The 16,196-nt window shown below is 34.9% G+C and overlaps 3 pseudogenes; all 3 read left to right on the top strand.

Annotated features, from left to right (window-relative positions):
* LOC122134576 overlaps positions 1 to 946 on the top strand; it is a 77,287-nt pseudogene extending 76,341 nt beyond the window's left edge.
* The window catches only part of LOC122135431, a 189,959-nt pseudogene that overhangs the window by 144,443 nt on the left and 29,320 nt on the right, over positions 1 to 16,196 (top strand).
* On the top strand, positions 12,445 to 16,193 carry LOC122135478 (annotated as a pseudogene).

Here is a 16,196-nt window from a genome sequence, read left to right on the forward strand (position 1 = left end):
CAATATAATATATGTATTATAAATTACATATAATATGAAATATGTATATTATTAACGCAATGCTCTACCACTTGAGCTACAGGAGCACAATATAATATATGTATTATAAATTACATATAATATGAAATATGTATATTATACGTATGGTAGATAATAATAATAATAATAATAATGCTAACATATATTAAATGATATAAATATATGTATATATTACGTATATTTAATATGATAAATTACATGTAATATTTTATAAATATGTATATATTATGTGATACATATTTTTGTTTAATGCTAGATAATGAATAATGTATTGTTTCATAACTCATTTAACTTCCATAATCTGATCTTTCAGAGGAAGTAACGTTGGACAAGGCTTGGTTTCATGCTTGGTTTTATTTTCAAGCTTGGTTTTATTTTTCTTTATAATTACATTTAATTAAGAAACGAAATCTTCAGGTGGATTCAGTGCTCAGTATTTTCTGGGAAAAGGCTCCTGACGGCGTATGCTGTGTTTCCTCAGTGAACGGCGAGCACGAGAGCCGGATACAGAAAGGAAACGGATATTTCCAGGTGCCAGCCGCGACACTCCGTGATGCTTCGCTAAGCCGGAGGAAGGACGCAGCATTCAGGTGTGTCTCCCCGTAGATCTTCTGTAGACGGGCGGTGTTCGCTGATGAAATGCACGCCACGGCAGTCTGTGCTCAGGCTGCTGTGTCGCAAGACCGGGCGGAGAAACGGAGTCCATGTTACTGAACGAGACGGGTTCCGCAGTGGGTCATCGATCACAGTGGACGCAGGTCCATCAAAGCCTTCAAAGCTGTTGTATCTCCTTATATAAAGTACGCTTTATTTCTTTTCTCTCACAGAAAACATGCCTAAATTCAACAAAATCCCGCTCTACCTCCAGCCCCATTCAAGTCCTCCGGAGCAAAAAGACGCGAAATAGGCACGTATCTGTGATGTTTCAGTCCGAAGCTTCTTAACACAGAGACTAGAGCAGCTAATTTTTCTCTATAGAGAAAGTAGACGTATAACAGTAATTTAAAGATGGACCTACAAAGTTTAATATGGATCTTGGTTCTTAAAGGGATAGTTCAATCCCAAAAATGATAACTGTCATCATTTACTCACTTTCAAGTTGTTCCCAAAGCTGCTATGAGTTATAAGTCTTCAGCTGAACATACAATTTAAAAAATAAATAAATACATTTTGAAAACGAATGATTGGATAGGCCAAACAGCGACGGTAGCCATTGACTTCCATAGTAGGGGAAAAACTCTGTGGAAAGGCAATGGCTACCGTAAACTCGCAACATTTCCAACATTCTTCAAAAATCAAAGTATTTGATGATTTTTTTTTTTTTTTTTAAAGAATCCCGTTGGGAAACAAACAGATGAGGTATGCCCTAATTGACTTCCCATAGTAGGGGAAAACACTCGTTATGGAAATCAGCATGGCGTACCCGTCAAACTGGCAAACATGTCCACAACACTTCTTCAAAATAAAAGTATTTTGAAAAATTAGATTTTTTTTTAAAGAATGTTGGGAACCTTAGCCCCTAGACGGTAGCCATTGACTTCCATAGTAGGAAAAACACTCTGTGGAAAGTCAATGGCGTAGGCCCGTCGAACTGCAACAATTCCAACATTCTTCACAAATAAAGTAATTTTGATATTTTTTTTTTTTTTTAAGAATGTTGGGAACCAAACAGATGATGGTAGCCATTGACTTCCATAGTAGGGAAAAACACTCTATGGAAATCAATGGGTACCGTCAACTGCAACATTCTTTAAACAATCTTCAAATTTTGAAAATACATTTTGAAGAATGTTGGGAAACAAAGAGTTGCTGGTCACCATTGACTTACATAGTTTTTTTTTTTCTCCCTACCATGGATGTCAATGGCTACCGTCACCTGTTTGTTTTCCAACATTTCCAAAATTGTAAGGAAAAATAATAAAATAAATTTTGATGTTGGGAACCAAAGAGTTGACGGTAGCCATTGACTTCCATAGTAAGGAAAAAACTCTATGGAAGTCAATGGCTACTGCAACATTCCAACATCAAGTTTTCAACATTCCTGCAGCGTATTTTGAAAAGAGATTTTGTCCAACATTCCTTAAAAAAAACTATTTAAAAAAAAAGAAAAAAATAGTAAGGAAAAAACACTGTGGAAGCAAATGCAATACACCAACATCAATATACCAACATTCCTTAAAATCAACATTCCTTAAAATAAGGTATTTTGAAAAAGAGATTTTGAAGAATGTTGGGAACCAAATGGTTGACGATAGCCATTGACTTACATAGAAGGGGGAAAAAAACACTATAGAAGTCAATGGTGACCAGCAACTGTTTGGTTTCAGACATTCTTCAAAATATCTTCTTTTGCATTCAACAGAGGACAGAAACTCATACAGGTTTGGAACAACTTGAAGATTAATAAATGATGCCAGTCTTCCCTTTAGTGAGGTTTTTATAAATAAATGGCAGTGGAAAAGTGGCTGACTGTTTATTTTTATCATCTGTTACACGAACAATAACTTAGCTCATCCCCCTCGAAACACACTTGTTGGATGCCGCTGCACATAAATATGCATGAAACGTGGTGTTTGTGTAGCGCTTGTAGGGACTGGCCTGTCGGCCAGTGACATGTTTTGCAGGTGAGGAAGGTGATGGAGCACGCGGTATGAAAAAGACTCATAAACCTGGGACAGCGGTAGTCGAGACGGCGCCAAGTGTCCGCAGAGAAGCCCAACGAAGCAGCAGAAAGAGGGAGGAGGAGGACATGGCAGCTAGCGGAGGAGAAGATCGCTCGCTCTACAAGACCAGGTATTTCTTTAGACCAACAGCAGGGCAGCTTGGCTATTTCATCATTTTGATACTGTGAAGCTGTCATTTTTGATGGTAAATAAAGCCCGTGTAACACTTGCCAATAAGGTTTCATTTGTTTTTAACATTAGTGTACTAAGCACATTAGAGAACTAACAATGACTGATACTTCTACTGCATTTATTAGCTTTAATGCTTCATTCCTACCGAAGCTTGTATTAATAAAATTTGCATTTACAATGCATTTACATAAATTTTTGATATTTTGAAGAATGTTGGGGAACCAACGAAATTAATGGCAGCCATTGACTCGCTAATAGGGGAACATTTTATGGAAATCATTGCCACCGGCCAACTGTTTGTTTTCTCTCAACATTCTTCAAAATAAGATATTTTGCTCAGTATTTTGAAGAATGTTGGGAATCAAAGAGTTGATCGCACCCATTGACTGTGAGGCAGAAGAAATCACTATGGAGTTCCATATTACCGTCAACTGTTTGTTTTCCAACATTCTTCAAAAATAAAATATTTTGAAAACAATATTTTTGAAGAATGTTGGGAATCAAAGAGTTGATCGCACCCATTGACTCACAGCAAGGGAGAAGAAAATACTATGGAAATTCATTGGTTACCACAACTGCTTGTTTTCCAACATTCTTCAAAAATAAGTATATTTGGAAAAACAGTATTTTGAAGAATGTTGGGAATCAAAGAGTTGACAGCACCCATTGACTTCCATAGTAAGGAGAAGAAAAAAAAAACACTATGCAAATCATCGGCTACCGCCAACTGTTTGTTTTCCAACATTCTTCAAAATAAGATATTTTTGAAAACAGTATTTTTGAAAGAATGTTGGGAATCAAAGAGTTGACTGCTCCTATTGACTTCCATAATAAAGGAGAAGAAAAAAAAAAACACTATGCAAATCAATGGCTACCGCTAACTGTTTTGTTTTTCCAACATTCTCTTCAAATAAGATATTTTGAAAACAGTATTTTGAAAGAATGCAGGGAATCAAAGAGTTAATCGCACCAATTGACTTCCATAGTAAGGAGAAGAAAAAACACTATGGAAATCATTGGCTTCATCAACCGTTTGTTTTCAAATATCTCTTCCAAAATAAAGATATTTGAAAACAATAGGTTGAAGAATGTTGGGAACCAAAGAGTTGACGGCACCCATTGACTTTCTAGTAAGGAAAAAACACATGGAAATCATTGCTTACCACAACCGTTTGTTTTCTCCAACATTCTTCAAAATAAGATATTTTGAAAAAAAGACACTTGAAGAATGTTAGAACCATCAGCATGGTAGCCATTGACCTCCAGTAGGAAAAAAACACTATGGAAAACAATGCTACCGCCACCACAGTAAAGTTGTATGTACAAAATACCATGAGTACTCGTACAATTACGAAAGTGTATATAAATGCTCAAAAAAAGCAAAATTGCCCTATGGCACATTTATTTATTCATCATTTTGTGGTGAGGTAGAATTAAAAAAGTATTATTGAATTTTATCCAAAAAAAAAAAGCATCCCTCTGACCCGAAAGTGATTTCCAGCTGTGATGAAAATCCTTAACCCACTTTAACCTTAAAATGACCTGTCTTTTAAAATTGCTTGAAAATCTCTTATTTTGCCGTTCATTGATTCAATCTTTTATCAACTTGTTTTCTTTTTTTAATAGCACAGGTTTTTAGTGGGTTTTTTCTTTTGTTGTTGTTGTTGTTGTTTTGAGGATGATTGATCATAGGGCCCTCACTCGATCGAGCTCATGCGCCTCAGTTTCTATGAAAAAAAAACATTATTTGTGTGGATACATTCTGGCTCAAAACCTGAGGCGCAGTGTGCTCAGATCAGCGAGGCCTATGATCAATCATATCCAAAAGGAAAGAGAAATAACCCATGCTGATTGAAAGAAAACAATATGAATCCAAGATTTGGAGGTGATATTACAGCCGTAATGTGAGATTTTATAAGCAATTTTTTTTATGAGGTTGGTCATTGTATCAAAGGGTCAAATACTCATAAAACATGATCTTCTCCATTGATGACTTGAAACACATCAGATCTGTCGTCAGCTCCCCATGTATGAATTAATCAGCCAGACATGATGCACGCTCAAAGAAATGTCGCTCTTTGTGGCGCTGATGATGTTGCTTTGCGCAGGTTCTGGGATCCCAACATGGACCCGCGAACGGTGAAGCACTTCATCTGGAAGAGGCGGCGGGCGACCTGACGCCTCCACTACCGGCAGAAATCCACGTGAGAAGTCCCGCTCCGCCTGACTCTGCTCACCTCACAATTCAAAGCACACGCTCACCTGCACTTCCTGGTTCTGTCTGACGCCTAGATCATCTTCCCCTCACGCATGGTTATCCAGTGTAAACCGGGCAGGAGGATCGGTGGAAGAAACGCCATGCATGTCAAAAGAGAGTGTTTTTTGTTGTTGTTGTTAAGTTGCCACATGTAAGGTTTGCATTTGCATTTTTTTCTGGGCGTGAATCCTCTCTTGATTGATGTTTTTTTGTTCTTCTTCCTCCTCTGCTCATTTAACATTCCACTGATGTGTTTGTTACCAATGACGTCATCAAATCCAGTCGGAGCGGAGGAACTTGTTCTTAAACGATCGTGAAATCTTTGAGGAGCCGCCGCCGTCTGTGTCGAAACACATCTGAGGAAGCTCCCCTAAGAACGCCATGTATCCCATGATGCATCTCTCTCTCTCTCTCTCACTAACGCAGGCTGTGATCATCAGTGCATCCGCTTTGTACATATATTGTAATTATTTTGTAGTTTTAATTTGAACTTGAGTTGGAGATTAGGAGGTTTTTATTTACGTTTCTTTTTAAGAAAATGTAAAAGTGTCTTCAAAAAGGTGCTTTTTCGTGTAAAACATGACGACGGAAGTGTGGAAGAACTCGAAACGTTACAAGCAGACAGAGAAACAAATGTTAGTTTTAAAGGAATAGTTCACTAAAAATTAAAACGTGCTCATCCTCAGGCCATCCAAGATGAGTTTGTTTCTTCATCAGGTTTGGAGAAATTTAGCATTGCATGAGTGTCTCAGCAATGGATGCTCTGCAGTGAATGGGTGCCGTCAGAATGAGAGTCCAAACAGCTGATAAAAACATCACAATAATCCACAGCACTATCAGTTAACATCTGGAGAAGACAAAAGCTGAAAAAAAAAAAAAAAAAAAAATTTTGACGGCACCCATTCACTGCAGAGAGCATCCATTGCCACGGCTTGACAGAAGGACTGGCCTGATAGGGGTGAGTGACATCCTCAGAACATTTAAATTTTTTCCTCTTTCGTACAAGGAATAAGTTCACCCAAAACCTGACAGAGTTAGGTTTATTATATGCTGAAAAATCAAATTAACTGTATGTAAATCTAAATATATAAAAGCTAGATGAACTATTGAAGGATGACATCACCGGAAGGCAAAACTCAGTTCATGTTTTTAAATTTTGCGAAAACAAAAATCTGTTCTGGCAAGCCGCTTGTCAATCATGCGCACAGAGGTTTGCACCGGTTCTAACGACATTAGATTCATGTATATCTTTGGTCTTAGTCTAAAGACAATTAAGATGATAATCATAGAAATACTAACCCATCAGAAACCAAATCATACAAGATCGATATGTCAACACCCCTGCCCTTAATGCTTCCGGTGTTGATTTGTACTTATATGCAGTCTCTTTTAAGTTCATAAACAGCTTAATAAATTAACCAAGAGTCGGCCAAACATCGGAGGTTTGATAATGCACCACTGTCACTGTTTGACGCAAGAGATCGCACACTGAATCCCTAAACGCACAAGTGATTGTTATATGCATCTATTATCATACCATTCTTTAATGCATTTTATGAAAAGTGCAGCATGTTAACGTACTTCGCAGAAGAGACTGGACGTTGGAGTCCCCTGTCGAGCCGCTTGTGTGCGTGCGGCCGTTCGATATCACCTCTTAGGATCCAGAGCCTCGCCACGGCGCTCGTTCAGAGATTTCCCCTTACCTCAACCGTGTGATACCGCTAACGCACGTAGCACCGAGAGCTCTCGCTATATCTACAGAAAGAGCTATAGCTCCGTTTTGACAGGCGGGCCTTGCCCAGATCCCTTCACCAGTCCCACGTCTCGCACACGGTCCCCGTACCTACTTATCACTGCTTTTCCTCATTCTGACCTTCTGAGTGCGTCAGCAATCCCGAGTGATCAGAGCGTATTGATGTGTGTCCTTGGGTAAGACGGTCGAAGGTTATCAGATTTATTATTATGCCTATCTCGCAAATATTCATCATTTTCAGAGGCAGTAAACCGCGGCCTGCATTTGATATGGCCCGAATTCGCCTATTCACCCGCACGAGAAGATGTACGCAGACGCACTCGAAAAGATGTTTTGGAAAGCCAAGATGAGCTGGTTTTCTCTGGCGTTGCTGACTCCACAGACGCGATTAAAGGAATAGACCTGTACCTTAGCCTAACTGCACAATAAATACGGTTCAGTGTATATACTTAAGGAATTTAAGGATGTGGTTAATCAGAAGTGGGCGAGGCGCTTTCTGCTGCCAACATATACCCTATCCTTTGTCGGGCCCAACCAGCAAGCTTGAGTAGGTAGTGTTTTTTTATTTTTTTTTTTTTTTTTATAATGAATAATCAGGTCTTATTTTATATCTATGTATCCACCAAAAATATATATATATACTATATATAATATATATTCACATTTATGGTACTATTTTATATAATAATATGTATTATTTAAATAAACGGAGATATATATATAGTAGTATATAAGATAATATATATATATATAATTTAATTTATTTAGCTATTTATATAATATGCTTACATATATATATATTTATTAATTTTTTTGTTATTACTATCTGCCTATAAAGACTAACCTGATTATTCATTATAGTTATAAAATTAATACCGCTTCCACTCCAAAAACATTCATGAACTCGTGAGTTCAGCTATAGTACGACACAGAAGACCCTTTGACTGAGATATTACTGTAAAAGCTGTGCTATTAAATCTCAGCTGAAAATAAAAACACCCCGAACCAAACAACCACAATTACAGTAACTGACCTTTCTCGATGGAAGCAGTGCTTAGGAATGATGAAAATAATGCCAAAAATCTAAAGTAAGAACGTTTCTTAAACAGGCTTAATTTCCAATAATGTACAGGTATATTGTTTTCTTTGGTTTTAGGAGTTAACAGATACTGTCTAGACATTTCACAGTGAGATGCAATAGATGAAGATACAGTTTCTTAATCATTCTATAAAGGTTTGCGAGTGTATGTGTATAACTTCCAATAAAGCAATATTTCTCTGTGGGACCCCGTAGTCAGCGCTTCCGGCAACAGCGAGCTCTGCAGTGTGAGTGAAGTGTCGGTTTTAATGGCCCTGTACTCCTGTAATCCAAGGCAGAGGCTAGTGTAGTTCTGTCACTGAGAACAAACTCAGAGATATCGATGCAGGTTTCAGTGTGGACGGTTGTGGGGGATAAATGTGACACCCTCGTTCATCCATTTGGTCTCCAGAATGTTACGATCGTTCCATATGAATCACCAACGCCGTCTTCTTGACACGAATCCCCTGCAGTGAGGAGTGTACTAGATGCCGAGCAGTGAGTGAGATGAAAATATGGAGAATAAGCTTCATCACCAATCTTTGTTTTTAAAGGTGATCTGATACTTACTGCTGCATCATCATCATCTATCAAAGAGGATTCAGATGAATCCAAACGTCCACAGATGTCTCCGTGTGTTTCCTGGGAACTGAACCCACAACCTCTTTGATCTGTTATTAATGCAACGCTCCACCGCTGAGCCACCAAGGGAATCTTTGGAAGAAGAACAACCAAAGAGTGAAGCATTATTATTTGTATTATTTGTTTGATTGGAATTCGCAGCTAAAACCGTAACTTCTTTTATTTTTCTGTGGAGAGAGAGTCCTCTAACATTTATTTAGAAATGCCAGTGCAGAATGAGTCATGTTAATAAAGTTCATGTGGAGTTCACGTAAATAATATTACTGTCATTGTGAATGTCCTAAAAAGTTTATCAAACTGCCTTATTTTTAGTTTATTAATATTTTTATTTTTAATACATTTACATTATTAAACTAAATATTTTAAAGGTCCTTCTAACAGTTTTTATCTTATTTTATTGTTTAATTATATCTTATATAATCAATTATTATATTTACGATATTAATTCTAATAATATATTTATTATTATTTTTTATTTGTTCTAAAAATATATATTTTCATATATATCTTATATATATATATACACACAACACACATATCATTTTATCAAGCATACATACGTATATATATTATATACACAATATACGCAGATGTGTGTGTGATAAAGAAATGCCCGCCTATAGGCATACATTCAGGATACACTCTCTCCGACTTGTTTTTAGTGACGATTCAGCACTCTCACTCTCATAAGACTATTGCTAAGTTGTTATTATTTTTTGGCCTTTATTTTTTTAGAGAGAAAACCAAGTTTTGAAAAACAAAATTAGTTTGAGTCATTTGGTAAAGCCGTTGAGAGTAATTGCCTCGAACACGTATTTATATAGTCCCTTTATGAAAAGTACATGATAGGGTAGGTTCACTGAAATGGCGAATGTCTTACTATTATGGATACTTATTCAAGACAATAATTTGATTTGTACACTGTGGCGCGTGTCGGTATGCTAAATGGTGTGAACGCAGCTCACAATCCACTCACAAACGTTCCTACCAACCGCGATCTGAAATTACTGAAGCAGGACAAGCGCACGCTTGCTCTCGAATCTGTGTCGGATCTACAGCAAGGAGAGTCCAACTATGACATGAGAGAGAAGAAGCGTAGAGAACCACAGAGAGAGAGAGGTTAGAGATATGACAACCAGAAAAGAGAGTAGGAGGAAGAGACACACCAGAGGAGAGAGAGACACAGAGAGAGAGACGAACAGAGTAGTACCAGACACTTAGAGAGAGAGAGGAGAGAACCGAGTAGATGAGACACAGAGAAGAGAGAGACACAGCAGCGTAGAGACAGGAATACTAGAGGAGTAACGAGAGAGACAGAGAGAGAGGGGACATACAATCACACTCAGAGAGCTCAGAGAGGAAGCCACAAGTAGAGAGAGAGAGAGACACAGCAGAGTAGAGAATGGTAGAGAGAGACAGACAAAGAGAAGAGAGAGGGAGGGGGGAGGGGTGGCGAGAGGGCCAGAGAATACACGGACGATTATGAGACATAAAAAGACAACAATGACAATTCTCCATTTACAAATATAAACTTTCATGTCTTTAACCCTTGAAGACTAAAGCACCGTGTAATGTATTTTCTTCTCCCCTTGAAAGTTGAAAATGTGTTTTTAGGAAGTTACTGCTTGTAAAACCATGATCTTTATGCAGACTGTATTTAGGGATGAATTTGGTAGAAATGTTGCAACACAGGATTTTCAGGGTTGCAACATGTCACCAGTGTTGTAATTATGTTTACATGTACTGTACATGATATGAGGCTAAAACATCACACTCTCTATAGTAAAACTAAAACTGAAATGAGAAACTGTGTGGACAAAAATATAAGAGTAATAATAACAATGACAAAAACACAGACAAAAAATTATAAAACATAAAAAAAAAAATGTATAAACGTATCTCCGTGACACAATAATAATACTGCCTCCAAAACTCCTGAAAATACACATTTAAAGGTCACCTTTGTGCAATATTCAGGGGTAAAATATTTAATTAATGCTTATTGATTAACTCTGAAGTTTGAAACATTATTTTTGTGGTTTGTTATACAGTTAAACTGTTAATATTAATCACCTTTCCAAAATAAATTAATAATATATATACATACATACATACATATACTGTTGTGCTCATAGTTTGCAGAATATGCAAAAATGTTAATAATTTCTCAAAAATAAGAGGGCTCATGAAAATAGCATGTCTATTTTTTTTATTTAGTACTGTCTTAAATAAGCTACTGTAGTTCACATAACAGATGTTTATATATTTTGTATCTCCACAAGACAAAATATGTATTATGACTTTGTAAAAATGACCTGTTCAAAAGTTTGCATACCCTTGAATATTGATACTGTGTGTCCCATCATATATAATTATACATAATTTAAACATAATGGATGATAATAATTAGAAACCAATATTAGATAGAGAAATAAAATGGTTAATAATAATTTGAAATTGAATTAAAAAAATAGTAAATATTAGAATATATTTAAAACATTTTTATTTTATTTATACCTTTTTATTTTAGATATAAAATTAAAAGTTAAGTAGAAAAATGATTAAAAAACTTCGTGTTAATAAGAATATTAGTATTTTAAATATTTGGTCTTTAGAGAATTAGTAAGTCCGTTAAGAAATTAAATAGACATAGAAATAAGCTTAATCTGAATAAAACGAATGTTTTTAAAAAATATTTTATGTTCATACTAATATGAAATATTTTTAATAAATATTTTGAACATTTTGAACATTTATATAAGTTAGATAATAATAGAATAAGATATTAATATATGAAAAAAGCTAATAATTAGATAATAAAATTTTAAAAATATTTGTTTTAAATTATTATATATTAGTTTTTCAATGTTTGAAAATTTAAAGGTAGATAATAACAGTATACTTAATATAGGTAAGAAATAATAATTTAAGTAAAATTCATATGAACATAAACAACTTTTAAAACCTATTGTAATAATAATAATTAATTTGAAATTAACTATTTTTTTAAAATAAATATTAGGTAACTATTTGACCATTTCTATATTAAGTTAGATAATAATATAAATAAATATTAGATAAAAGTTAATAATTAGAAAGTACGCATATGATTAAAACTATTTGTAACATATTAGTAGTGAATTATATGTTATAAAAACATAATAGGTTAGAGATAATAACAGTAAAAAATATATATACTTAGGTAAGAAATAAAAAATATCTTTAAAAAAAAGCTTTTAATCACGTTTAATATGTTTTATTTCAATGTTTTTCATTAGGTAAGGTAATTATACATTATGTAAACCCCCCCCCCATGTAGAAAGTGCTTATAAAACAGAGAAAATGAAAAGGAAAAAACAGAAGTTAATCTATGAGATGCAACATTAAAAAAAATAATTAGAGGGGGGAAGGAGGGGTGGTTGTGACAGAGGAATGTGATGGTGTCATGGACAGGCGCTGAAGTACCTGTATCATACGGATCCTGAGGAAGAACACACATGAAGATTGTGCTTGAGACGACTTACGAGAGGAGGAAGCAGCTTACTAAAAGCGTAAGTACAGGACTGGTCACTTTATGTCTCATGTTTTCCTGTTGATGGAGTTCAGTCTCAGATCTGCTCAGAATTGTGTGTCTTCATCCACAGATGTCCACCTCCGACAGTCCTCCGTCCTCCATCTGTCATGTTTGCTCTCCATCATCAACCCTCCAGCTCTCAGAGTGGACTCCAGCAGCATGAGCGGTCAGATCTGTCTCAGGTTGGACACGGGTCTGTTACGGTCAGCCGCATGACGTTTCCCAAGACGCCAGACGGCCCGGAGCATGGAGCAGATGATGGGCTTCTTGCCGTACTCCTCGTTATCTGACCCCCAGCGCACTGATCGAGCAGCGCAGCAGAACCAGCAGGTAACGCTTAGTGCTGTTTAAAGACGCTCTGCCTTTGCGGACTGCTAATATTGTGACAAACTGATTTGTGATGTTTTCCTCAGTCTTCGTGAAATTCAGCAATAAATCTCTAAATCTCAAAATGCACAACAAAATGTGAAAGTGAATTTCCGTTTAGAAGGTTTATACAGACATTTTGTGCAAAAATAATTTAGCTGTGACATTTAATAATTACAGGATACAGACTAATAGTAATCATTATATATTTAATGTTTTGTAATAATATATAAAGTTAGAATAAACTAAATAATATAATAAATAAGTAAATGTCCGAATTACAAGTAAAAGGAAATCAGATATAATAATTATGTGGTGGTACAATTTAGTAATTTATATATTTAAACGTGTTTATATAATAATATTAAGTTAGAAGAAATAAATACGTATAAATACACTAAGTACGTTCTTGATTACAAGTAAAATTAATCAGTACGAATAAAAGCCAGTAATATTATTGGGGTGTAAATAGTTATATTCGGCATTATAGTATTGTCAATGGTTTGTAAATAATATTAGGGTTAGAATAAATAAATAACTAAAATGTCCAAAAGTACAAGTAAAATTTAAGCCATTTCGTGGTATTAATTATATAGGAGTACCTAGTTACTATTTAGTAGTGATATTGTTTGTGTATAATAAAATTAAGTTAGAATACATTAAGAAAAATAAATGTTCTGAATATTAACACAGTAAAATGAATACAGTTAAATAATAATTATGGGGTACTAGTTTATAGTGCCAGACTTCGGAGAAGAATGTACTCGATGTATGTTTAATATAATAATATAGGTTAGTACTAAATAACTAAAGGTAGATAATTTACAAGTAATAATGTCCAGTTCATTAATTACACGTAAACCTTAAATGATGGGAATGATCTAGATTGATATTAGTAAAGTATATGTTAAAGTTTGTATAATATATTAAGCTTAGAATAAATAGCTAAATAACCTACAGAACTAAATGTCCAAAATTACAAGATAAAATTATCCAGTAACTAATAATATTATGGGGATATAGTTTATATAGAGTTTAGCTATTATTTAATTTTTAATATATAATAGTTAGGTTAGCAATAAAAGAAGACAATAATATAAATGTCCCAAAATTACAAGTACAAATTAACTGTAACCTAGATAAGATGGGATATATGTTTATATAGTAATTCTAGTATTTATATGTTTTGTTTTCATAATCTTAAGTTGGAATTCAAGAAATAATAACTCAATAACTAACTGTGCCAACAGATGTACAAGTGTGAAAATTAATCAGTAAATAATAATTATAGGAAGTCAATCGTTAGATATTATCCTAATTTATAGTGACTGTTTGTATAATAATATAGTTATGACATCCTAATAAATATATAAAGTCTGATATTCCACGTACCATCGTCAGTAAATAATACTTAGCGGGTATCATAGTTTATATTAGTAATTATATTTATATGGTTTACCTAACTAATATTAGGTTAGATAAATAATAACTAACTGTCCAAAATTACCAAGTAAAAATTAATCACATGTAAATAATAAATATGGGCGTCAATAGTTAATATTAGCTAATTATATTTATTTAAGTTATATAATAATATTCGAGGTTAGAATAAATAACTAACTAAATGCTCCAAAAATTACAAGTAAAATTAATCAGTAATAATAATATGGGGTATCCCACTATTAATATTAGTAATACTAATACATAATTACTAATAATAATAATAATAAATAAATTTTGTATAAAGCGCCTTTAAAAGCACGCTTTCTCAAAAGAGCTAACCAAATATATTCAATGCAAAAAAAAAAAACAATACAAAATCAACAAGCAAATGCAAGTTTAAAAATATGTCTTAAGTTGAATTTTAAAAACATCATAATTCCTGTCAAAGTTCAAGAGGGCAAGAGAATTCCAACGACAGGCAGCATAGAAGAGAAAGCCTTATCACCCATAGATCTCGAGACCCGGTTTGAGGAACAGCAAACAAGTTATTGACTGAGAGCGAACACAGTCTACGACTAGGAGTGTATGGATGTAACAATTCTGTAAGGTAATGTGGTGCCAGAGTAAGCATCATAATTTTGAATAAATCTGACAGGAGCCAGTGCAGATTCATAACACTGGAGTAATATGACTGCCATCCTACGTCCCAGTTAAGATCCTGGTGGTTGCATTTTGTACACATATTGCAACTTTATTAAGTGTAGAGTTAGAAGCATCCGGCTACTAAGAGATTTAACATAACAAAGGGGCCTAGTGACTACAAAATAAATGTTAAAAAGTAACGGACCCTAAAACGGACCCCTGAGGGACGCCAGGTGAGACATATCTAATCGCAGACCTATAACCACCCATAGAAACAAACTGGGTGTGGTCAGTAAAATAAGATGTCAACCACCTTAATGCAGTCCCAGACACACCAAACACTCTTTCAAGACAAGTAAGTAATAGATGGGGATCCACAGTATCAAACGCGGCTCTTAGATCAAGAAGAATAAGAATAGATGTTGCACCAGAGTCAGAAGCCATCAACAAATCATTGGTGACTTTGACCAACACCGCCTCAGTACTCGTGAAATTTAACGAAAACCCGACTGAAGAGGTTCAAAAAGATTGTTAACTGTGAGATGGTTACACAAATGAGAAGCAACAATACGCTAGTTAATTATATATTTAATGTTTGTATAATAATATTAAGTTAGAATAAATAAATAAATAAATAAATAAATAAATAAATAAATAAATAAATAAATAAATGTCTGAGATTACTAGTAAAATTAATCTGTAAATAATAATTATGGGGTAAATAGTTAATATTAGTAATTATATATTTAATCTTTGTATAATAACATTAAGTTTGATGACCACAATAACGGTAAAAAAATAAATAAATGCATACATACAAGTCTGAGATTAAACCGTAAAATTAAACAGTAAATAAAATAGTAAATAGTTTTATTATTTAAAAATACTTTTTTTTCATTATTTTATGTATACAGGAAATTATTGTAGTTACTGAAATAATTATTTTAAGAATATTTCATCATATATATATATTTTTTTATGAGTTATTTTCAAGTTAAACTGAACGAAAGGAAAAAAGTTGCCCCGCAGGCCAAGCACATATAATACGCTTAAATTTTTGTAGTAATCCAGTTAATTTTATTTGATCTTTATTTTCTGGTTTTAGTTGAGGAGCTCTAGTTGTATGTATGGTGCTCCAATGTATTACATTCCTTGGAAATCTCTATGTATCGCATTCACTTGTAACTTTGGTTTCTTTTCCGTTCTCGTTCTCGCAAATCTTTGCGAAGGATTTTTCGCAGTTTGTTCTGCCGCCCCCAGCGTCCACCCTGCAGCCGGCTGGACAGAAGCGAGGCCTGAGCAAAGACAGCGTGGAATACCGTCTGTCGCAGAGAACGCAACAATGTCGCGGTGAGGAAGAGTCGCGATAAAGCGCGGCGGCGGATCCAGTTGACCCAGCAGAGGGCGCATGCAGCTCCAGGATGCGAGAACCACAGCCTGCAGCTGCACATCCAGCGCCTGTCGCAACGAGGTGGGAGTCACTCAGACACTATTGCGCACAGCGCCACCTACAGGCCAAGACAGCAGGACACCGCCAGAGATGACCT

Source organism: Cyprinus carpio, chromosome A24 (assembly GCF_018340385.1).
Source record: "Cyprinus carpio isolate SPL01 chromosome A24, ASM1834038v1, whole genome shotgun sequence".
NCBI classification, from domain to species: Eukaryota; Metazoa; Chordata; class Actinopteri; order Cypriniformes; family Cyprinidae; genus Cyprinus; species Cyprinus carpio.